The following is a 24,561-nucleotide window of genomic DNA, read 5'->3' as shown; positions in this document are numbered from 1 at the left end:
AATGCAGCGTAAATTGACCTGCGGTGCGGGTTTCAAATCCGCAGCATGGAAATTTCTCTTGTGGGTACGCTGAGCTTTCCATGCAGAGTTCCCCCATAGAATGTTAAAACTGATTGTTAAACTAAGAACCTCATGTTCAGTCTGTAAATTTTTGCCAAGAGGCGTTAGATCAAAGTATGAATATTGGGATGTGCCGTCCATGTCTTTTCCTACAGTTCTGAAATTGCCCCATAGACTTGCATTAGGTGAGGAAATTCCACAACTAAACCACACACATACGTTTTTAGTTCATTTCCGCGGCGGAAACACATCAAAAACGCATGTAATCTACACCTAAGCATGTCAATAAAGTTTTGTCAAAGCCAAATAGGAGGGAGTATCAAAAAAAAGCAGCTTTATTTAAACAATAACACAAGAGATGAAAAATGTGATAAAAATGCATGTTAAAAAATTAAAGTAACCTAATTTACATAAGGCCATGTGCACACGTTCAGTATTTGGTCAGTATTTCACATCAGTATTTGTAAGCCAAAACCAGGGGAGGAACAGACAAGTGTTTTTGATGCGTATCCGCCACAAAAACACACTTAAAATTGCGTTTTCACCTGCAAATTTTCCGCATCTAATAAAGTCTATGGGTAAAATCTGCCCAGAAAACTCAGCGTACCCACAAGAGGACTTACCATGCTGCGGATTTCAAACTCGCACCGCAGGTGAGTTTACACTTAGCAAAATGAAAGCACAGCTGGCAAGAGATTTCTTTAAATCCCATCCACTTTGCTGGAACTGTAAGACGCTGCGGTTTTGACTCAATAAAAATAAGCAGCAGGGGCAGACCTACCGCCCGTGCAGCCGGTTCATTGAACGAGGGCCCCCAAGGGAGAGGGGGCCCCTCCAGCCTCCAGCAGAGCCGCCATCAGGGCATGACTGCCCTGACTCCAGCATGGGGCCCGGCCGGTCGGGGCCCTATCGGAGCCCCGTTGGGGCCCCCCTCTTGTGCGTCTCCTCATGGGGCCCCCCCCACAGGAGCCCCCGCCGTCACATGACCCCCCGCCATCACATGACCGGAGATGTCCCTGCGCTCAGCATCTTCCGCGTCCTCTGACTGTGACGTCTCAGGTCAGAGGTCGCGGTGATATGTTTACACGGCGCGCGATCTCTCCTGAGCTGTCACAGCGCAGAGCGGGAAGACGCGGGCGATGCTGGAGTCCGGATTAGCACCAGGTGAGAAGTGAGGTGAGTATTTGATTTTTTTTTTTATGTATGGGGGCATGGGGCATTATATGGTGGGAGGAGAGTGGGTGTGACATCCTGCATGGGGCATTATATGGGGGGGGTGACATCCTGCATGGGGCATTATATGGGGGGGTGACATCCTGCATGGGGCACTATATGGGGGGTGACATCCTGCATGGGGCATTATATGGGGGGGTGACATCCTGCATGGGGCATTATATGGGGGGTGGTGTGACATCCTGCATAGGGCATTATATGGGGGGGTGACATCCTGCATGGGGCATTATATGGGGGTAGAGGTGACATCCTGCATGGGGCATTATAAGGGAGGGGGGTGTGACATCCTGCATTGTGCATTATATGGGGGGGTGACATACTGCATGGGGCATTATATGGGGGGGTGACATACTGCATGGGGCATTATAAGAGGGGAAGGGGGGAAGTGATGTCCTGCATGGGGCATTATAAGGGAGGGGGTGTGACATCCTGCATGGGGCATTATAAGAGGGGGAGGGGGGAATTGACATCCTGCATGGGGGCATTATATGGGGGTGGGGAGTGACATCCTGCATGGGGCATTATATGGGGGAGGGGGGAATTGACATCCTGCATGGGGGCATTATATGGGGGTGGGGGAGTGACATCCTGCATGGGGCATTATAAGAGGGGAAGGGGGGAAGTGACATCCTGCATGGGGCATTATAAGGGAGGGGGGGTGTGACATCCTGCATGGGGCATTATAAGAGGGGGAGGGGGGAATTGACATCCTGCATGGGACATTATATGGGGGTGGGGGGGAGTGTGACATCCTGCATGGGGCATTATAAGAGGGGAAGGGGGAAGTGACATCCTGCATGGGGCATTATAAGAGGGGAAGGGGGGAAGTGACATCCTGCATGGGGCATTATAAGAGGGGAAGGGGGGAAGTGACATCCTGCATGGGGCATTATAAGGGAGGGGGGGTGTGACATCCTGCATGGGGAATTATAAGGAGGGTGGGTGTGTGACATACTGCATGGGGAATTATAAGGAGGGGGGGTGTGACCTCCTGCATGGGGCATTATAAGGGAGGGGGTGGTCTGACATACTGCATGGGGCATTGAAAAGGGGGGAAGTGACATCCTGCAAGGGGCATTATATGGGGGGGAGAGGTGACATCCTGAATGGGGCATTTTATGGGGGGTAGAGGTAACATCCTGCATAGGGCATTAAAAGGGGGGTGTCATCCTGCATGGGGCATTATAAGGGGGGAACAGCCTGCATGGAGCATTACATGGGAGCCAATATTCTGTATGGAGCGTTATATGGGGGTCAGTATTCTGTATGGAGCGTTATATGGGGGACAGTATTCTGTATGGAGCGTTATATGGGGACCAATATTCTGTATGGAGCGTTATATGGGGGTCAGTATTCTGTATGGAGCGTTATATGGGGGACAGTATTCTGTATGGAGCGTTATATGGGGGCCAGTATTCTGTATGCAGTGTTATATGGGGACCAGGATCCTGTATGGAGCGTTATATGGGGACCAGTATCCTGTATGGAGCTTTATATGATGAGGATGACCAGTATCCTGTATGGAGCATTATAAGGGGGTCAGTATCCTGTATGGAGCATTATATGGTGCCCATAATACTGTATGGAGGACTATACTGTCCGGTCTGCACTGTGCGCTGTGAGGATTCGCCGGTTTCTGAGCTATTGTAGAATTTACAATAGATATCACTCATGTAATGTAGTAAGTGAAATCCTTGGCCTTGTACTATATATATATATATATATATTTCTCTGTGGTATCTGTGCATCATGAATCGTGGTATGTGTTAAAGGGGCCCACTGAGACTCTGTCACCCAGGGCCCACAAAAACCTGGAGCCGGCCCTGGGGGTAAGTATAACAAGTTTTATTTTTTTTAAATACAATTAATTAACTAGGAGTGGGGGGAATCAGAGATTCACGGGGGGATAAGAGATGCACGGGGGGGGGCCCTTCATGCCCCCTATGAAGAGCAGGGGGGGGCCCCAAAAAAATTCTTGCACAGGGGCCCACTACAGTCTGTGTCCGCCCCTGATTAGCAGCATGAAAAACTCGCCAAAAACTCATCGTGGAAACGGAGCCCAAAGGGCGCAGATATTGTTCTTGCACAGGGGCCGCCTTCTGTGTATTTCCGCTATGATGTGATGTGAGGGATCTCTGGACAGTTCTGCTGTTGTTGTTATACGGACAATAAATCCATTCATAAATTCATTTATTCTTTGATTTATGTATTACATTGCATTCAACAAAGAAAAGGGGGAAACGCTTGAAGGAATAAGGAATAATAACAATATTTTATTATTATTATTTATATTATTATTACTATTGCATAACAAGCCTCAGGTATTGTGCCTCGTGTTCCTCTGAGACACAAACAGACCAGACAGCCATTACCTATTAATTCAGTACAGCAGTTATTTGCAATACACTAATGGCATACATAAGTAACAGGCTACACTAATCATACAGACCCGCTCTCCCCAGTGTCACATTAAATAAAAAGTATTTGTTCAGATGCAAAAGATTTGGTAGCACTGACTATAAAAAATGAAAAACCGTACAGGGTTCCTATTAGGGGTTGCAAATGTCGTTTCTTGTTTCTTTTTTTTGCGTGGACAACTAAGTTAAAATTTCCCACATATCCTTTTAAACCAAAATGAAAAAAAAATGATGTGTTTATACTGATGTTATTTAGACACTGTATGGCTACGTTCACACAGTGTTTTTGCAGCGTCTTTTTTTTTTTGCTGTATTCAAAACGTATATTTTTCTTCATTTTTGCAGTGTTTTTTTTGTGTGGAATACAGGTGTGATTTATCTACAGCAAAAAAAAGCTACAAAAATGCAGCAAAACCAGTTTATTGCGTTTTTGCACTCTCGTTGCTTTCTATTGGTGCAAAAATGCTGCAAAAACTGTGAAAGAATTGACATGCTGCATATATTTAAAACACTGCAGTTCTCAAATTCAAAAAATCAAGATGTGTGCATGAGATTTCTGAAATCTCATAGCTTTTGCTGGTATTGTAAAACACAGCTTAATATTTGCATAAAAAAACACTGCAAAAAAAACTGCTAAAATACTGTATGTGAATATAGTTTAAAGAGAACCTGTCTGCACAACTTTGTAATGTAAAATAAAGACATGGCTGTCATAATGCTGTAATACTAATTACATCGATACCTTTTGAGAAGAAATCCACTTTGTTCTTCTTTAATCATAATTTAAAGTTTTCTACTAATTAGATTTCGGTGCACAGGGGGCGGACTGTACCAAACGTGTGATGAAGGGCCTGAAACACTGCACCCTGTGGAAGCATGAAGTTAAGATTTCGGCTCTATCTGTAGGATGATGAATCACACTTTTCTATCTGTTGGACGAATCTGGGTTTGGTGAATAGCAGTAGAACATAATCTGCCTAACTGCATTGTGCCAACTCTAAAGCAAGGTCCATAAAGGCTAACTCCATATTAATGCCTATGGATTTAAAATGGGATGTCATTAAAGCTCCTGTACATGTCATGGGAAGGTGTCCCAATACGTCATATATCTGCAGTAATCTCTTTATGTAAATGTAAATATCGTTTTTGCACTTAAGGGTTTACCTGGAACTATAGTTATTTTTTCCTATGGGGCTAAGAACTTACCAGCTGGTAGTCACTAACTACCTGCCTGTTCTACCCGGTGATGATCTCTGCCAACTCAAGCGGTAATTATCCTGCTTCATTTCACCTCACAGCAACAGAGCAGCTCTTCCTCTTCCGGTCTGCTCTGTTGATGGGACATCACTGCTGATGGCATACTGATTGACAGCCAGCTCCCTGCAGTTAGGCAGCAGGGAGCCAGCTGTCAATCAGCATGACATCGGCAGTGACGACCCATTGACAGAGCAGAGCGGAAGAGAAGAAGCTGCTCTGTCGACATTATGTCACTGGAACTAGGTAAAGCACTGGCAGGAGCGGTCTATGACCGTTCTGAGCTTGCAAAGCTCGTCACTAGGTAGAACAGACAGGTGGTTAACAAGTTCCTGCCTTTAAAAGGGGTTGTCCAGTACTTTTAAAAATATGCCAATGTGTTTTAATAATAAATAGAAGCTTCTTTCTAATTACCTCCTGGTGCTGTTTCTGCCTGTGAGTAGCGCTATCGGTGGCCGCTCACAGGCAGCACGTGACCCCTGCTGACGTCACGTCAAGTGAGGTGTGACTCAGCGCTGGGGTCCCTGCTCTGGCTGCTGGGTTATGGGCGGGGTTATTCCCTTGCGTCACACCAAGCATCCACTGCGCACTTTCCCAATGAATGGGGACAGGGAGAGCATGCGGTGGATGCTGGGTGTGACGTGTGGGGTAACCCTGCCCACAACCCAGCAGGCACCGGAGGAACGCAGAAAAGGGACCCTCGGCTGCAGCCGGGACTTGTCATGACATCAGCGGATGTCAGAGCCGGCTGCAGCCGGGGGTCACGTGATGCCTGTGAGCGGCCAGCGATAGCACCGCTCACAGGCAGAAAAGGCAGAGGGAGGTAATTAGAAAGAAGCTTCTATTTATCATTAAAACACATTGCCATATTTTTAAAAGTACTGGACAACCCCTTTTAGTTATTAGCCCCATAGGTTATTTTTCCTATGGAGCTAAGAATAACCCCATTTACAGGTTATATTAGAAATCCATATCTGAAGTTAACTGAAAAAAATGGTATTTATCAATTTTCTTTTAATTTCTGCGGATCTTTAAAGTCTGAATGTCATTGATCTTTAAAGGAAAAGTGTCATCTTGAAAGTATTGTGTACTCTATAAGCCGCATGTATCATAGCAAGAGATGAGCATATTGACACAGTAAATAGGTTTGTGGGAAAAGATCCAGAAAAACTTGCATTTTATTAATTAAAATTCCTGCTCATTCTAGTATTATTAGTCAGGGAGCAGTCCTAATCAGCAGACTCTTAAAGGGAATCTGTCAGCAGGTTTTTGCTACCTCATTTGAGAGCAGCCTGATGTAGGCAAAGATAAGCTGACTCCAACGATGTATCACTTGGATCACTGGGTGCTGTTAGAACTCTCCTGTTAGGTTTTTTTTAGTTTGCTGGTCACATGACCATTTTTGCCTATTTAATCCGGCTCCGCCCTCCTGGCCTTGCTGGACTTCATTGTATTTACTACTCTTGAGCTAGCTTGGTGCTCTGTTGCCGTTCTCTGTTAGTGTTGCTAGGTCTTCTGACCTCTATGCTTTTTGTTGTGTGTTTGTCTTTGACTGCTACTATTTCTGCTAGGAGGTGTCCAATTTATCCCAGTCCCTAGTTCTTGTAGGGATCCCTCCCTCACATCTATAGGTCTTCATACAGACTAGCCGAGGACTTTAGCGGGTCTGATCGCAGGATCAGGTTCCCCATTACATCGTAGGGATCTAGTTTAGTTCTATTGTAGGGACAGATCTCCTGTCTTTCCTTAGTCCCTGTAGCAGATCATAACAGTAAGTCCAGCCCTAAAAGAAAAAAAAAAATTTTCTCTAAGGAAAGACCTCCAGTTTTCCATCAAGGTCTCGGTTCAAGATTTGGCTCAACGCTTGCAGGGACTCTCTCTGGAGGTGGCCAAGCTCCAACAACACGTGAGTAGCTGTTCTGGAACTCATTTTGTGGAACCAAAGGTACGTCTGCCTGATTTATTTTTTGGCGAACAACAAGATTTTTTTTCTTTTAAAAATGCTTGTTTATTGTATTTTCGTTTGAGACCCGGATCCTCTGGTGATGAATCACAGCGCATAGGGTTCATAATGTCACTTTTGCGCAAAGATCCTCAGGGATGGGCCTTCTCTCTCCAACCTAGTGATCCGTGCTTTAGATCAGTGGATAGTTTTTTTTCTGCTTTGGGTTTGTTGTACGATGATCCTGATCGTGTCTCATCTGCTGAGTCTGAATTGAGACATCTGAGGCAGGGATCAGGTAATGTGGAAAAATATTGTTCTCACTTCCGTCGGTGGTCTGCCCAGGTGGGGTGGAACGATTCAGCTTTGAAAAGCTTGTTTCTTGCAGGGCTAGGTGAAAGGGTTAAGGATTTACTGATTGCTTATCCCACACCTGGAAACTTGCAGGAGGCAATGCAATTAGCTATACGGGTGGACAGGAGACTGCGTGCAAGGGTTAATGAGAGCAAATCCTCTGCTATGTCAGCTCCGAGTCCTGAGAGGGTCTGTGCTGACAATGGAGAGCCGATGGAGATTGGGGCGATGGCACCCCGCTCTCAGGAAAAAGACCGCAGGCTTTCTGAAGGCTTGTGCTTCTATTGCGGAAATTCTGGTCATTTTATTAAGAACTGTGTGCTTCGTATTAAGAAAGAAAAAAAAATGGTCAGTCATGCACGTATAGCCTGTTTAAATTCTAAGGGAGTATTCCTATCTGCCACTACTGCTGCTCAGGATGAATTAATTGAATTTCGGGTATTTGTGGATTGTGGTTCTACTCTGAATGTGATTGATGGGGGATTCTTGGAAAAACTTAGATTAGAACCTAAAACTTTGTCATCCCCTATTGCTGTGGTTTCTGTTGATGGCTCTCCCTTGAAGAGTGTTACTCATAAGGTCTGTGAATTTCCCCTCACTATTAATGGTATTCATCAAGAGAATTTGGTTTTGGTGGTATTGGATAATTTGCCTTCTCCAGCAATATTGGGGTTACCCTGGTTAAAATTGCACAATCCTGTACTGGATTGGTCTACCAATGAAATTAAGTCCTGGAGCCCTAAGTGTTATGACAAGTGTTGTAACGGGCGCATTGCTGCTGTGGATAAAGGGGAATTACCTGTACCTATTCAGGATTTTTGGAGAGTTTTTTCTGAGGAGGAGTCACAAATTTTGCCTCCCCATAGAGACTATGATTGTACCATTGAATTTGTCCCTGGAGCGACTCTTCCTAAAAGTCGTTTATTTAATCTTACTATTCCTGAGAGAAAGGCTTTGGAGGAATACATACAGACAAGCTTGGCCGCCGGTCACATTAGGCCTTCCAAGTCTCCTGTGGCTGTTGGATTTTTTTTTGTAAAAAAAAAAGATGGCGGTTTACGTCCTTGTCTGGACTTTCGTGAGATTAATAAAATTACTGTACGCAATCCTTACCCACTGCCATTGATTCCTGATTTATTTAACCAGTTAGTGGGGGCCAAGTGGTTCTCTAAAATTGATCTCCGGGGGGCATACAATTTGTTGCGCATGAAGGAGGGTGATGAATGGAAGACTGCTTTTAACACTCCTGTGGGTCATTTTGAGAATCTGGTGATGCCTTTTGGTCTTACCAATGCTCCAGCATTTTTTCAGAATCTTATTAATGACATCCTTAGACCTTTAATCGGCAAAAATGTGGTTGTGTATTTGGATGACATTCTGATTTATTCGCCTGATCTGGAGTCTCATTGGCGGAGTGTACGTGAGGTATTACAGTTATTAATGGACAATTCGCTTTTTGCTAAGCTGGAGAAATGTGAGTTCACTGTACAGAGAATTAGTTTTTTGGCCTACATTATCTCCAGTGAAGGTTTTGAGATGGACCCGGTTAAAGTTCAAGCTGTGCAGGAATGGCCTAGGCCTATTGGTTTGAAATCGATACAGAGGTTTTTGGGTTTCGCCAATTATTACAGAAAATTCATAAAAAAATTTTCTATTATTGTCAAACCGCTGACCGATCTCACCAGGAAAGGTGCTAATGCGGTTCAGTGGACTTCAGAGGCCATTGAAGCGTTTGTGTTTCTAAAGGAGAGGTTCACCTCTGCTCCCATCCTTATGCAGCCTGATGTGACTAAGCCGTTTTTGGTTGAGGTTGATGCTTCTTCGGTGGGGGTCGGTGCGGTGTTGTCTCAGGAAAACAAGGATGGAGTACATCCCTGTGCCTTTTTTTCAAAAAAATTTTCTGAGACTGAACTTAATTACGATATTGGTAATCGGGAATTGCTGGCGATTAAACTCGCATTTGAACACTGGCGTCACCTCTTGGAAGGTGCTGAATTTCCCATTCAGGTTTTCACTGATCATAAAAATCTGATCTATCTCGATGCTGCCAAGCGCTTGAATGCCCGTCAGGCTAGGTGGGCACTTTTTTTCTCGCGGTTTAATTTTTCCGTTACTTACATCCCGGGTACCAAGAATGTTAAAGCGGATGCTTTGTCTCGCAGCTTTTCTCCCATGGTCGGTGTTGAGGAGGAAGAGGAGAGCATTTTACAAGAAGGTGTTGTGATTGCTGCTTTGGACTCCGTTTTGGAGGATGAGATTCTTAAAGCTCAGGAGAATGCCCCATCTAACACTCCCCATGGGAGGTTGTTTGTGCCTAGGACCTTTAGGAGAGATTTGTTTGTTGAGTGTCATGAGTCTCAGTTGGCAGGTCATCCAGGAATTTCTGAGACCAAGAGACTTGTGGGTCGCAGTTTTTGGTGGCCTGGATGGCAGAAGGAAGTCATTAAGTGGGTGCGTCAGTGTACTGTGTGTGCTAGATCCAAGTCTTCGCATGCTCCAGCGGCGGGGTTGCTTTGCCCTCTGGAGGTTCCTAGTGCACCTTGGACACATCTGGCTATGGACTTTATTACTGACCTTCCCCCCTCTGAAGGTTTCAAGGTCATCTGGGTGGTCGTGGACCGTTTTAGCAAGATGTGTCACTTGGTTCCCTTCATCAAACTGCCTTGCGCTAAGACACTCGCTAAGGCCTTTGTCAAGGAAATTGTCAGACTACATGGTGTTCCTACTGACATTGTTTCTGATAGGGGACATCAGTTCGTGGCTCGTTTTTGGCGTGCTTTTTGTGACAGGTTGGGAGTTCATTTGTCGTTTTCATCCGGATATCATCCTGAGTCTAATGGCCAGACAGAAAGGAAGAACCAGGATGTTGAGCAGTTCATGCGTTGTTTTGTGGCAGACAATCAAGAGGGGTGGTCTGAATTTCTGCCACTTGCTGAATTTGCTCTTAACAACCATACATCCTCTTCCGCTGGGTGTTCGCCTTTTTTTTGTTGTTCTGGGAGACATCCGTCTTTTGGGTCATTCTCCAAATTGGTTTCGGCTGTGCCTGAGGAGGAGAGTTTTTCCGGTGATTTGGAGAGAGTTTGGACGGATGTGCGTGGTAATCTTCAGGAGGCTAACAAAAAATCTAAGAGGTACTTTGATAGGAAACGGCAAGAGGTTTTGTTTGCTGTTGGTGACATGGTTTGGTTGTCCTCTAAGAATCTGCGATTGAGGATTCCTTCTAAAAAATTGGGCCCCAAGTTCGTAGGGCCCTTTAAGGTGCTTCAGATAGTTAACCAATCTGCTGTTAGGTTGGAGGTTCCTACGTCCTGGAAGATTAACCCGGTGTTTCATGTTTCTCTGTTGAAAAAAGCTGATGTGTCGGATGGTGACGCCTCTGCCACTGTTCCTCCGGTGGTGGAGGACAGGGAATATGAAATTTCCCGCATCCTAAATTCTAGACGGTATAGAGGGAGTTTGCAGTATCTCGTCGCTTGGAAGGGTTTCGGACCTGAGGATAACTCATGAGTGAGGGCGGATGATGTTTCCGCTTCCAGACTTGTCAGAGCATTTCACAGGAGGTTTCCTGGTAAGCCTGGGCCTAGGGGATCCTCTTAGAAGAGGGGGTACTGTTAGAACTCTCCTGTTAGGTTTTTTTTTAGTTTGCTGGTCACATGACCATTTTTGCCTATTTAATCGTGCTCATTCTAGTATTATTAGTCAGGGAGCAGTCCTAATCAGCAGACTCTTAAAGGGAATCTGTCAGCAGGTTTTTGCTACCTCATTTGAGAGCAGCCTGATGTAGGCAAAGATAAGCTGACTCCAACGATGTATCACTTGGATCACTGGGTGCTGTTAGAACTCTCCTGTTAGGTTTTTTTTAGTTTGCTGGTCACATGACCATTTTTGCCTATTTAATCCGGCTCCGCCCTCCTGGCCTTGCTGGACTTCATTGTATTTACTACTCTTGAGCTAGCTTGGTGCTCTGTTGCCGTTCTCTGTTAGTGTTGCTAGGTCTTCTGACCTCTATGCTTTTTGTTGTGTGTTTGTCTTTGACTGCTACTATTTCTGCTAGGAGGTGTCCAACTTATCCCAGTCCCTAGTTCTTGTAGGGATCCCTCCCTCACATCTATAGGTCTTCGTACAGACTAGCCGAGGACTTTAGCGGGTCTGATCGCAGGATCAGGTTCCCCGTTACATCGTAGGGATCTAGTTTAGTTCTATTGTAGGGACAGATCTCCTGTCTTTCCTTAGTCCCTGTAGCAGATCATAACAGGTGCAGCCGTTCTCACACAATGAGCGTTTTTAGATTTAGCATGAAGCAGAGCTGAGAAAGCTAACCCCGCCCACATCAGGATCTCCATGTACAAAGTCCATAGACAGTGAGGTGCTCATCACAGCAAGAGGCGTTGCTGGACCAGGAGGCTGTGACCCACCAATGATAAGCTCTTGGTGCTAAACCAATCATTACATGCAAACAAAGCTTGATAAGAAAGGCATCACTGAAATCTGTTTTTTTAACCCCTACCTCATGCTGTCTTCAGCTTACGTAGCAAAAGCCTGCTGACAGATTCCGTTTAAGCCATCCACTGGACTACTAAGCATAGACTCAGTAGGATTTTCAATGAATAAAATACAAGTTGTACTGAAACTTTTCCGACAAACCTATATAGCAATCTTTTCAGATTCTCCTGCTACATTACATGCTACCCAGAGATTGCAGAGCATTTCTAGGCTGATAGTTTCCCTTTAGTGATGAGCGAGTATGTGGCACCCCAGGGGTCTGGTTGCCACAGTAATAGAGATATTATGTCTGAGAGCAAGTGGGAGGTTTCTCTGGTCAGGAGCCCTAAGCATGCAACACGGCCCACCCAGACCTGGGAGGGGAGGAATCTGCCCTTATAAACTGGGTCTGGGGCGGGATTAAGTTAGTTCCAGACACAGGGAGAGTTACAACAGGAGCTCTGTAGGAGCAGGAGCGAGTGCCAGAGGCTGGAGACTAGAAAGCTCGCCTTGGCTGAAGACACTAAACCCGGACATGGAGTCCGAGGCTGTGGGGACATCCAGGTCCAGCAGCAGAATCCAACCGGCAGGGGATTCCATGTCCTCTGGCCTTAGAAACCCGAAGGCACGGTCACAAGCAAGGGACCAGCACCGCCATCCTGAAGCGGAGGCTAACGGAAGGCCGCAAGTCACCGGCCATACGGGTGAGCACCATACGGTATTCTCAGGGACGTGAGCTACTTCTACCCGCATAGAGCAAGGTAGCCAGGAAAGAGTGCAGATAGTCGGGGAGGCTTACAACTCCACCTGGCCAGGGGAGATCCTACTTGCTCACAGACTGACCAGGCCCTACTGCTAACCAGTACTCCCGGGAGGGTCTGCATTATACCATCAGTAAAGACCCTGAACTGCACCACACGTCTCTGTGTTTCATCGCCGCACCAGCACCATTACTACTGGGACGCTCACACCATCACTCCCATCATCCACATTAGCTGCCCTGAGGCAATACTTCTCCCGTGGGGAGTTATCCCATACTCGGCTGCGCAAACAACATCAGCCTCAGCGGTCTGCAGCGCAGCGGCGGTCCACACTGACCGCAATCCACGGGTGGCGTAGTCGGACAATTACAATCCCAATAGACTGCCACTGGTTTGACCGCCCTGGGCACGGACCGGGTCACCGCCACGGAGAACTACAACCCCCAGCGATCCGGCTCCGGGTATCCCCCTGCACAGCACAGGCCCAGGGGGCGCGTCAACTTTGGCGTAGTCGGCAGGATTTCGTGCCCGCAACCACCGGGTACTGCGTGCCTGAGAAAGACTTTTGAACTTACCTGTGGTGAAGTTTCCCGCCGTCCGGAGCCATTTCCCGCCATCGGACGCCATCTTGGACCGTTTCCCGCCGTCTTCTGCCTTCTTCCCGCCATCCGCAGCTGCTTCCCGCCTTCGGACGCCATCTTCGGGACGCCGCGCGGGAAGAAGAGGGGCATGGACGCCGAAAGCGCACGAGATAAGAAGCTCCGCCCCACGCTCCGCCCCACGTACAGACGCTGCGCAAGGTCCTGGAAGGGAGGAAGAGCGACGCTGACGTCATCGGAGCGCGACGCCAGGTCCTCTACCCCGACAATTGACTGCGGAGCCGCGGCCTACGGAAGAAGAGCATCGCAAGGTTGGCCACGGTCCACTAGGGGGGAAGGAGGATGTCGGACACCGAGGGGAGCTCCACTGCCACACCGGCTGCCAGCGCAACCGCTGCTGCGGTCATGCCCTTCACCATGCCCTATATCCCGGGGGCAACCTGGCTACCCCAGTACTCAGGGGAGTCACATACTCTAAGTGACTTTAGGGAAAGACTTGATAGCCTCTTCCAGGTATACCCCCTCACAGAAGAGCAAAAAGTGAGCATCCTGGTGGCCCAGTTAATCGGGGCAGCCCAAAGGGAGGTAAAGTCCTGGTCACCTGGGAAGAAGAGGACTGTCAGAGAGATACTAGCCCGGCTGAAAGACACATTTGACACCCGCACCTCAGCCGAGATAAAACTAAGATTTTACGGGTGCAAACAACGGGCACATGAAAGTATAAGAGACTATGCTCTAAACCTACAAGAGGCCCTGAGAGCCATTAAACAGGCAGACTCTGACAGTGTGGGAAATGAAGACAAGCTGTTGACCGAACAATTTATTGAGGGTCTACTGTGCAATGCCCACCGAACCCAGTTGCGGGCAATGGCCTTACAGGACCCTGACCTGGACTTTGCACAGTTCAAGGACAGAGCCATCCGGGTGCTCCGAGAACCAGCACCAGGTGGCGCTGTGACCCACAGGCGCCCTGCTTTCACTTATCACCAGGACGCGGCGCCCTTGTCTGCAGGGCCTGTGGGAGCTGATGCGCAGGCTTTGAACAATGACCCGGCAACAGACCTGCACCATCAGGTCCAAGAGCTGACTAAGAGCGTTGCCGCGCTAACCAGAACTGTGCAGTCTTTACAGGTCTCTTCTCCAGGAAAGATCCAGCTGGCATCCGACCGGAGGACGTCCCGTGGCGCCGACTGAGGAGGACCCCACCGGCCAGAGGAAGACCCAGCGACAGATACAACGAGGACGGATGACCCATCTGCCGCCGCTGCAATCAACCCGGACATATGGCAAGGTACTGTCATTTAAACGGGCACAACCTGGGGTAGAGGGCCAACCCCCAGGCTTAAGATCATCAGGCCCATCAAACTGGCGTGACAAATACGTAGGGGGACGTCCGGTCTTGCCTGTGGTACTGGATGGCATTCCTATGAGTGCCCTACTAGACACCGGGTCACAGGTCACCACCATCCCGTACGTGCTCTTCAAGCGGTACTGGAATGACTCGGACATAACCCGCTACCCAGATGACGACCTGAGCATTATCGCCAGCAATGGTCAGCCCGTGCCACAGATAGGATTTAAGGAAATGACCATCAAGGTCGGTAAAGTTGAACTGCCGGCACAAGGACTTATCATTGTGGACATTGACCGTCGCGAGAGTCACCCAAAAATAACCCTAGGTACTAACGTAATTGAAAACTGTCTTGCAGAGGTGATTCTTATTTTGCAGCAGGTTGCCAAGAACGCCAGTTCCAGCCAGCAGCGTGTCCTCCAAAAAGAGGTCTGGGCACTGATGAAACGGCAACAGGTGGAACTATCTGGTGGTGAGATAGGTAGCGTGAGAATGTGTGACCCGTTCCCTATTGCCATGCCCCCAAGAAGTGAGATGATGATTTGGTGCCGGGCAGCTATTGGTCTAAGAGGTAGAGACTACCAAGCAATGGTAGAACCCGTCTACTCAGACAGTAGGCCCACCATTTTGACAGCACGGGGGGTGGTCGATGTACGCCATGGGAGGGTGCCCGTCCGCATCATAAATATCGGGGAGAGAGAAGTATACCTGCCCCGGTATGCCACGCTAGCCAAATTGTTCACCATAAACCAGAATTCTGTACAGGCCGTGGAACCCTTGCCTCCATCTCAACCAGAGGAAGGTAACGGCTCTAAGAAACCAATGGAGGACTGGTGTCAGCAACTGCATTTGGGTATTGACTCCACTCCCTCACACCAAAAACAGGGAGTCTATCGGGTGGTTCAAGAGTACGAGAGAGTGTTTAGTAAACACCCGCTAGACTTTGGGCGAGTAAAGGGGGTAGAACATCACATCCCCACGGGAGACCATCCCCCCATAAAGGAGAGATACCGACCCGTACCCCCTGCACACTATCAACACGCCAAGGGGATGCTAAAAGACATGAAGGAGGCTGGGGTAATTAGGGACAGCTGTAGCCCCTGGGCAGCTCCACTAGTCTTAGTGAAAAAGAAAGACAACACCATGAGAATGTGTGTAGACTACAGGAAGGTCAACCGTATCACACACAAAGATGCGTATCCGTTACCAAGGATAGAAGAGTCCTTAGCTGCATTAAAATCTGCTAACTTCTTCTCTACTTTGGATCTCACTAGCGGGTACTGGCAGGTTCCTGTAGCAGAGGCGGACCGGGAGAAGACCGCATTCACCACCCCGATGGGACTCAGCGAATTTAACTGTATGCCGTTCGGGCTCTTCAACGCACCAGGAACCTTCCAACGGTTGATGGAATGCTGTCTGGGACACCGGAACTTCAAGACGGTCCTACTATACCTGGACGACGTCATCGTCTATTCCAAGACCTATGAGGACCATCTGGAACACCTGGCAGAAGTGTTTGAAGCCCTGGCAAACTATGGCCTAAAGGTAAAACCCTCAAAGTGTCATCTACTGAAGCCAAAGGTACAATACCTGGGACACGTGGTGAGTGCTGACGGAGTGGCTCCCGACCCTGACAAGATCACCGTGATTAAGGACTGGCCAAGACCATCCAGCATAAAGGAAGTGCGGCAGTTCCTCGGGTTGGTAGGCTACTACCGAAGATTCATTCCCGGTTTTACCAAGAAGGCAGCCCCTATGCAGGACCTCCTGATAGGCCAGTCCAGGAAGGCCAAAAACCAGAAGCCACCCTTCAAATGGGAAAAGCTGGAAGAGGAGTCCTTCCGCCAGCTGAAGATAGCCCTCACAGGGGATGAAATCCTGGCGTACCCTGATTACAGCCAGCCCTTTATCCTCCACACGGACGCAAGCAACATCGGGCTAGGAGCCGTACTGTCCCAGATCCAGCAGGGGAGAGAATGGGTAATTGCTTACGCCAGCCGAAAACTGCGACCCACGGAAAGAAACCCTGAGAATTACAGCTCGTTCAAGCTCGAGTTCCTGGCAGTGGTGTGGGCAGTAACCGAACGTTTCAAGCATTACCTTGCCTCTTCCAGGTTCACCGTGTACACGGACAACAACCCGTTGACACACCTGGACACTGCAAGACTGGGTGCCCTGGAGCAGATATGGATGGCCCGCCTGTCCAATTATGAGTTCACGATCAAATACCGGGCAGGACGCTCCAATACCAATGCAGACGCCCTGTCCAGGATGCCAAACCTACCGGACGAAGGGGAGGATCCTGAAGAATTGGAAGAGATCGAACTCCCTGCGTTTCACCGTCATGGGATTACCCAGTATTCCCACCGTGTGAGGGGCCAGCGAACCGCTACGTTCAACCCCTTACCCCACTATAACTGGGCGGAGACGCAAGACAGTGACCCTGCAGTCCGTCTGGTGAAGGAGATGCTGACCCAGGCTGATGCCCGCCTGGACCCAGATGCTCCGGAAGAGACCAAGCAACTGTGGACGGAGAAGAGCAGACTGTTTCTCTACAAGGAGAAGTTGTGCCGCAGAATGGTCAATTCCCGGACACATGAGCTGATCTGGCAGGTGGTGGTACCGAGACTGGACGCAGCTATGGTGCTGGAGGCCTACCACAATGGGGCAGGGCACTTCGGATGGAAAAAGCTAGAGTTCCTGCTGCGTGAACGGTTCTACTGGATAGGCATGAGAGGAGCCATTGAGAGGTGGTGTAGAGACTGTGGCCCGTGCAATCTAAGAAGAAGGGACCGTGCCAGCCAGAGGACTCCCCTGTAGCCCATCATCACCAGGCAGCCGCTGGAACTGGTCGCTCTGGACCATGTTGAACTGGCTCCAAGCAGAAGCGGGTATGTCTACGCCCTAACCATCGTGGATCACTACTCCCGGTTCCTGGTGGTGGTCCTTGTCAAAGACTTAACAGCACAAACAGCAGCTAGAGCCTTCCAGCTGCACTTCTGCCGCCCACACGGGTACCCGGACCAAGTGCTGACGGACCAAGGACCAGCCTTCGAAGCAGAGGTCTTCCAGGAGTTCTGCAACCTGTATGGCTGCAAGAAGATAAGAACAACGCCCTATCACCCCCAGACCAATGGACTCTGCGAGAAGATGAACCAGGTGGTGATAGATCTGCTAAAAACATTGCCCCTGGAAGAACGCAGTCTGTGGCCTGAGAAACTGCCCGATCTGGTGGACCTGTATAACCACATCCCGGTAGGTTCCACCAACTGTACCCCGGCTTACCTAATGCGAGCAAGACCTGGTAAGCTGCCTGTTGACCTGGATATGGGAGTCCTGATACCCGAGGACACCTCACCAGAGACAGGCTGGGATACAGAACGGCAATCAAGAGAAAGGCAGGAGAGGACTTATAACCAACATGCTCCCGCTGTTCCCCTGGTACCTGGAGAGCAGGTCTTGAAAAGGAAAAGGCGGCTTCATAAGTTGGACGACCAGTGGGAAAAGGACCCGTACACCGTACTGCCCTCAAGCCACAATAATCCAAAGGTGTACGTCATCAGCAAGGATGGAGGAGAGACCACAGCCATTGTCTCCAGAGACCACCTGAAAAAGTGCCCCGAGAAGTTGCAAAGCACGGATGAAGATCAGGAAGACCCTCAACCCGTAGAGGAAAAGGAGGAAATGATCACCTCCGTACTCGGAGACTTTCCCCGGTCCTGGACACAAGTAAACAACGCTATCGTGGTGCCCGTCCTCACCTTTCTCCAGCCAGCCCCTCAAGTGCCTACAGAAGACCAGGTAGAGCTGGAAGAGCAGCCGGCCCAGGAGGCAGAAGAGTCCACACCAGCAGCCCAGGAGAATCAACCCTCTGCTAGTAGTGAGCCTGCCGTGAGCCAAAGAGTACGCAGACAGCTGCCCAGCTTACCCATAACACCTCCTACACCCTGTAGTGCAGGACCAGTTAGTGAGCTCCGTAGGTCCACTAGAGTCACTAGAGGTCAGATGCCCGCTCGCTGGAAAATATAACTAATGCACTGTGAATTTATCCGTTTAACTGTTTATGGTTTATGTTTGTTGCCTGTTACTAATTATGTTTCTCAGTTACCCTGCAGATTTATTTGGACTAGCAGGTTATGGACACTGGATAACCGGAACAATTCTTGTAGATAGTTGCACCTTGGTGCCTCTTGCGAAGACGGCCGCGGAAGAGAAAACCTGTCTGGCGTGGCCTCCTTGCGGTCCAAAGTAGCTAGCTTCAGCCTTGCAGCCACGCCCAGGGCCAACGCAAGGGGTTTGCTTTGGACAGGTCCCCTATTTCGCTTAAAGCTTCACCTTGGGTGATATGGACACCCGGTTGCGGACACGCCGTGACCTTTAAAGAACTAAAGCTTCTTGTAAATATGTTATTGTATTATTGTTATACCCTGCATTTATGTTTCTTTAAAAAAATGTGTTTAGTCCCGGAGTACTAAAATTTACTAGGGGGGAATGTGGCACCCCAGGGGTCTGGTTGCCACAGTAATAGAGATATTATGTCTGAGAGCAAGTGGGAGGTTTCTCTGGTCAGGAGCCCTAAGTATGCAACACGGCCCACCCAGACCTGGGAGGGGAGGAATCTGCCCTTATAAACTGGGTCTGGGGCGGGATTAAGTTAGTTCCAGACACAGGGAGAGTTACAACAGGAGCTCTGTAGGAGCAGGAGCGAGTGCCAGAGGCTGGAAGCTAGAAAGCTCACCTTGGCTGAAGACACTAAACCCGGACATGGAGTCCGAGGCTGTGGGGACATCCAGGTCCAGCAGCAGAATCCAACCGGCAGGGGATTCTATGTCCTCTGGCCATAGAAACCCGAAGGCACGGTCACAAGCAAGGGACCAGCACCGCCATCCTGAAGCGGAGGCTAACGGAAGGCCCCAAGTCACCGGCCATACGGGTGAGCACCATACGGTATACTCAGGGACGTGGGCTACTTCTACCCGCATAGAGCAAGGTAGCCAGGAAAGAGTGCAGATAGTCGGGGAGGCCTACAACTCCACCTGGCCAGGGGAGATCCTACTTGCTCACAGACTGACCAGGCCCTACTGCTAACCAGTACTCCCGGGAGGGTCTGCATTATACCATCAGTAAAGACCCTGAACTGCACCACACGTCTCTGTGTTTCATCGCCCCACCAGCACCATTACTACTGGGACGCTCACACCATCACTCCCATCATCCACATTTGCTGCCCTGAGGCAATACTTCTCCCGTGGGGAGTTATCCCATACTCGGCTGCGCAAACAACATCAGCCTCAGCGGTCTGCAGCGCAGCGGCGGTCCCCACTGACCGCAATCCACGGGTGGCGTAGTCGGACAATTACAATACCAATAGACTGCCACTGGTTTGACCCGCCCTGGGCACGGACCAGGTCACCGCCACGGAGAACTACAACCCCCAGTGATCCGGCTCCGGGTATCCCCCTGCACAGCACAGGCCCAGGGGGCGCGTCAAGTATGTTTTGTTAACCCTTTCGGCGAGTATGCTCGGGTGAGCACCGAGTAGTTACAGCTGCTCGGTGTTATGTTTGAATCACTCCCGTGTGCATGATTTGCGACTGTTTGACAGCTTTATTACATGTGAAGAATGTCTATTTCTTACACATTCCTCACATGTATTAAAGCAGTCAAACAGTTGCAAATCATGCACACAGGAATGATTCAAACATAACACCGAGAAGCTGTAAATACTTGGTGCTCGCCCGAGCATACTCGGCGAAAAGGGTTAACAAAACATACTCGCTCATCACTAGTTCCCTTAATGGAGTATTTTCAAGTTGTTTGTTGAGCAGCTTAGAGCTGTACAGTTTCTTCTTACTTCCTGGTTGCTTGGGGGTTTGGTGCTCCTGCTTGACTGATAGTTCTGGTGACCAGCTTCATTTTACTACTACACTTTACCAGTCTCTCAGTGCTTGTTCTGAGACTACACTGTTATCACTTTATTTACATATAGAGATAACAGGGCACTTGTCTGAGGGCTGTGATTAGGAGAACTGCTGTGGAAACTGCCCATGCTGAGTGCTGGTGAGAGAGTGAGGCAGGTGAGCAAATAACTGCTGTAAAAAAATCAATGGACTGGAGAGAGCTGACTGGTATGTGAGGAGTTAACTCCTTACCTGGAATGTAACTACTGTTCACCCTTGGCCAGGCACTAGTCGGCAAGCCTCAAGGAAACAGCTGTAAATGATGAAAGATAAAAGTTCTCATTGCAGGAGAATGACAGCACATAGAAAAAGCAAGTCGGTTTAAAACTTGCTTATTTTCATGCTGTCTAACTGGCAATTTAATAATATGAGAATACCCCAGTGTAGTTGTCAGAATGAATTCAGTAGCATGTAGATGTATGTATGTTTCTTATGGTGGGAGGTGCTAAGAACATATGGCGAAAATGCAGATATAGCCGTAATACAATTGATTCTGTAAACCAAAAACGTCTGTCTATATTTGCAGTAGGATGCTCTACATCAAGGAGATGAAAGCTGCATAAACAGTAATCCTGTACTTTCTCTATAACACAAACTCTGTGTCAAACTCTGGCCCACAGAGTGATTATAGCTGGACCGTGACACCAGAACCACCAACCCTATGTGGGGCCCATTATTCTTTGTTGAGGAATATATGGGGCCATTATTCTGTATGGAGAACTAAGTGGGGCCACTTATTTTGCATTGAGGACTATGTGGGGCCCATTATACTGTATGTAAGACTGTCGGGCCCATTATACTGTATACTAGTTGGCCCCTGACTTTGTCCAAGTTTTTCATTTTGGCCCTCTGTCGGGTGTGTCAGAAGTGACAGGCAATCACCCTGCAGTTGGTTGCAGGAGATCTTTGTTTGGCATTACAGACAATTTCTTAGAAGCTGTCTCTCTAGGACCCAGTGGCTAGCTTCCTCTGGCTAATTAACACCTTGACCTGGGTGTATAAATACCTGCTGGGTGCCGGCGATATTCACTTTACCCCTTGTGAAGGCTTAAGCAAGAGCTGTACTTCTCCCTCTCTGATGCTAGAGGACATGTGCGCATTTGTCTAGAGTCGTCTAAAGCTAAGCTATTATCCTTTGTTTGTTCCCCTTTGTTGTCTTTAGTGTTCAGTGGGGATTGACTAGTGCTCATCCCCTCCCTTCCCTAGCCAGGGCCAAATGCCAGGGAAAGACAGGGCAAGGTACGCGTGCGGCGATTGGTGAAGAACCAATATAGGGACAATAGTGGAGACAGGGTGATAGTAGATCTACCTAGGAGGTCTCCACTCCCCCCTTTCCCTAGAGTCTTGGCTCCCTGTCCCTCTTCCCTTTGTGCACTAAGTCTTTCCCACACCTGGCGTGACACTGTGTGTTGGAGTTTGATGCCCCTAGAAGAGGTTGAGAAGAATCTGCAGTGATTCTACAGATATATAATGTCAGTGGTCGTAATATACCTATAAACACTCCTCCGCTGTACTGATCCAAGAGTCAGTGAGTATAAGAGTTCATCCACACTTGACTAGAAATTATTGTTAGATTTTCGGGTCAACAATTAAACTGAATTGCAACAGATGCACTAGAAGAAATATGGATGGGAATATGAATTTTTTTTATATGGCTGTGTTAAACAGGACCTGTGATCTCTTCTGACATCTTAGTAATAACTTGCCTCATGCAATAATTACTGTTGGAACTTTCTGCAATTTCTGGAAATGTGTACCCAAAATGACAAATATGGGTTACCATATTCTTTACTAATATGGTGCCTTTGACATTCTTAGAACTGATTGGACAATGTCAGACTGTGTGGGGACACATCCAATTGACATAGGGATTGGTAACACCCACTTGTCAATTTATTAAAACATTTCCAGGAATGACGGGAATGGCACAAAGCATAATTATAATAAAAGACGCTCCGGAATTATTTTGTACGGAATGCAAACATTTACTAAAACAGACATGATAAGAGAGCTGATAGTTCTGCTTTCATGAGTCTTAAATGTATTAACCATGTGTTCTTTTCTAATTTGTGTCCCTCATTTATTTTGTAAGTTAAGATAAATTTCATATAATTATTTGGTTAAGGAAGATATTGCTCAGAAAACAGCATCAAAAACATTAAGTAAGGATTAAACTTAGCTTTAAAATATATTAAATGCAAAATTCATGTAATTCTTTCAGACATGAAATCTCCTAAGGGTAATAAAAATATAAAGTCTTGTGTTTTATGAGAAAAGGACTGGGTAGATCAATGAAAATGTATCACAAGGCTCCTGTGGAGAGTTCTCGGAGCTAGCCGGCATTTGTCGCTGCAATGGCAGAACTCCTGTAGATCCCACCTGAGAGGTTCCATACTACTTTCACCTTTCCACCCACCAGCTGAGACTGACCTGAGACCCGACCTGAGCTGAATCTATAGTGTGTCCAGTGCTTTCTGGTAAATTACAGTAAGTTGTTTAACTACCAAGAGTCTGTGCCCAACCACGGTAACAGCCAAGCCGCAGTATTGTGTATTTTATACACCAACTGTCAAGCATCTGATACACATTCTATAACTGCCAAGCCCTTGTATCATATATGTAACCACCAGTCTAAGAGCCAATGTTTTACAAGGATATTGCCAAGATAGGCGATAACTTAATAATTACTGAGATTTGCGGTCTATGGCTGACGGGGGCCATAGACCGCAATAGTGATGGCAGAGCCAACCTGCGCTCTGCTGTACACTTTTTTTGGGAGTGTACACCTACAGGAGGCGGACACTCATATGCAGTAGCCTATGTCTGAGTGTCCGCCTCCTGTTGGCGTACACTCTCGAAAAAAGTGCACGGCAGAGCACACGTTCACTCTGCAGTCTATGTCCCCGGTCAGCGCATACGTCCGGCCCCGTTTTGTGGGGGATTTCTGACGTATGCCCTGACAGGGACACAGAATGCCAACCCTGACCTGTGGCTTTGTGGATCCATCTCACCAAGTGATCCTAACAGCAGAGCCCTTTCTTCAATGCAGTGGGAGTTTGTCTGCATGGCTTCTGCTACATTCAATGCCTATGTTATGACTAACCAGAAATTCATACAGCACCAGTAATATTTCCAGGCTAGTAACATATCAACACTGAGTTTCCCCTATCAATGCAAATAATTATTTCGGGGGTGGCGTACTCCCCAAACTTTATACACCTAAGAAACAACTATTAGAATAACCACAAACCACCTGGATAAAATCAATTCGTTTTTACTGAGAAAATATTAAAAACACCATATGTACCGTTAGTAATGGTCTTAAAAGGAGGAAGGAAGCACAAGAGGAACTCTAATAACCCATAGTAAATCAGGGAAAAAGCAATTCACATCAAATTCATAATAATGGTTATATGGTGTGACAAAGTCACTGGCAGAATACTGGAGGGGAGATACGTGTCTCTGAGACTTTTTGCTTCAGTGATGTAAAACCTTGAGGTTTCTCCTGCACATTAGGTGCAGAGAGGGTCAATAGCCAGAGTTACAAGGGCATGCTTTACATGTGGACAGCTAAGTGCTGGGAGGGAAGCTATCCACCCTATCTCCACTCCAGGGCGTGGTTTAGGGTCTATAAAAAAAACAGCCTTTTGACTCAGGAGGTGTTCAGTATCTGGAGGCCAGCGCCAGAGAGAGGTGCGTGTTTGTACCTGCTAACCCTGAACCGTGAGGTTTTAGCTAACCCGGAGTGACCGGACCCCGGCCGGTACAAGGACTTTGCTGGACTCCTTTTCTTATTTTGTTTGCCATTAGGCCGGATGGGCTGTGTTTCTTTTCATGAACATTACATTGGTTTATGCTACTCAAATAAACCAACTGAAAATTTAAAGAGACAGTGTTCTGTTTATACCTCAATGCATAGCCGAGTGAGCCGATCTACCACAGTTGGTGTTAGAAGTGCGGGCAGTATTCCCAGCGAACACGTGTGACTGTTATAAGAGGCGTTGCATATCCTGGGTGAAGGCGGCCGTAAGCCAGCAAGTGACGCCGGACAAAATGGAGGACCTGCTTAAGCATTTGTTGCAGGCACAGCAGGCACAGCAAACGCAGCCGAACGTTGCTCAAGAGTCGGGGGGGGGACACCAGGT

General features: G+C 48.0%; 1 long non-coding RNA gene across 1 annotated transcript in view; it reads left to right on the top strand.

The window, feature by feature from the left end:
- Positions 1-24,561, top strand: part of LOC141265803 (uncharacterized) — a 34,451-nt gene that overhangs the window by 2,397 nt on the left and 7,493 nt on the right. The window lies entirely within an intron of this gene.

This window comes from Phyllobates terribilis, unplaced genomic scaffold (assembly GCF_046119375.1).
Source record: "Phyllobates terribilis strain yellow unplaced genomic scaffold, ASM4611937v1 Scaffold_4__5_contigs__length_816908805, whole genome shotgun sequence".
Classification (NCBI taxonomy): Eukaryota; Metazoa; Chordata; class Amphibia; order Anura; family Dendrobatidae; genus Phyllobates; species Phyllobates terribilis.
This window is presented reverse-complemented; position numbering and strand designations above follow the sequence as displayed.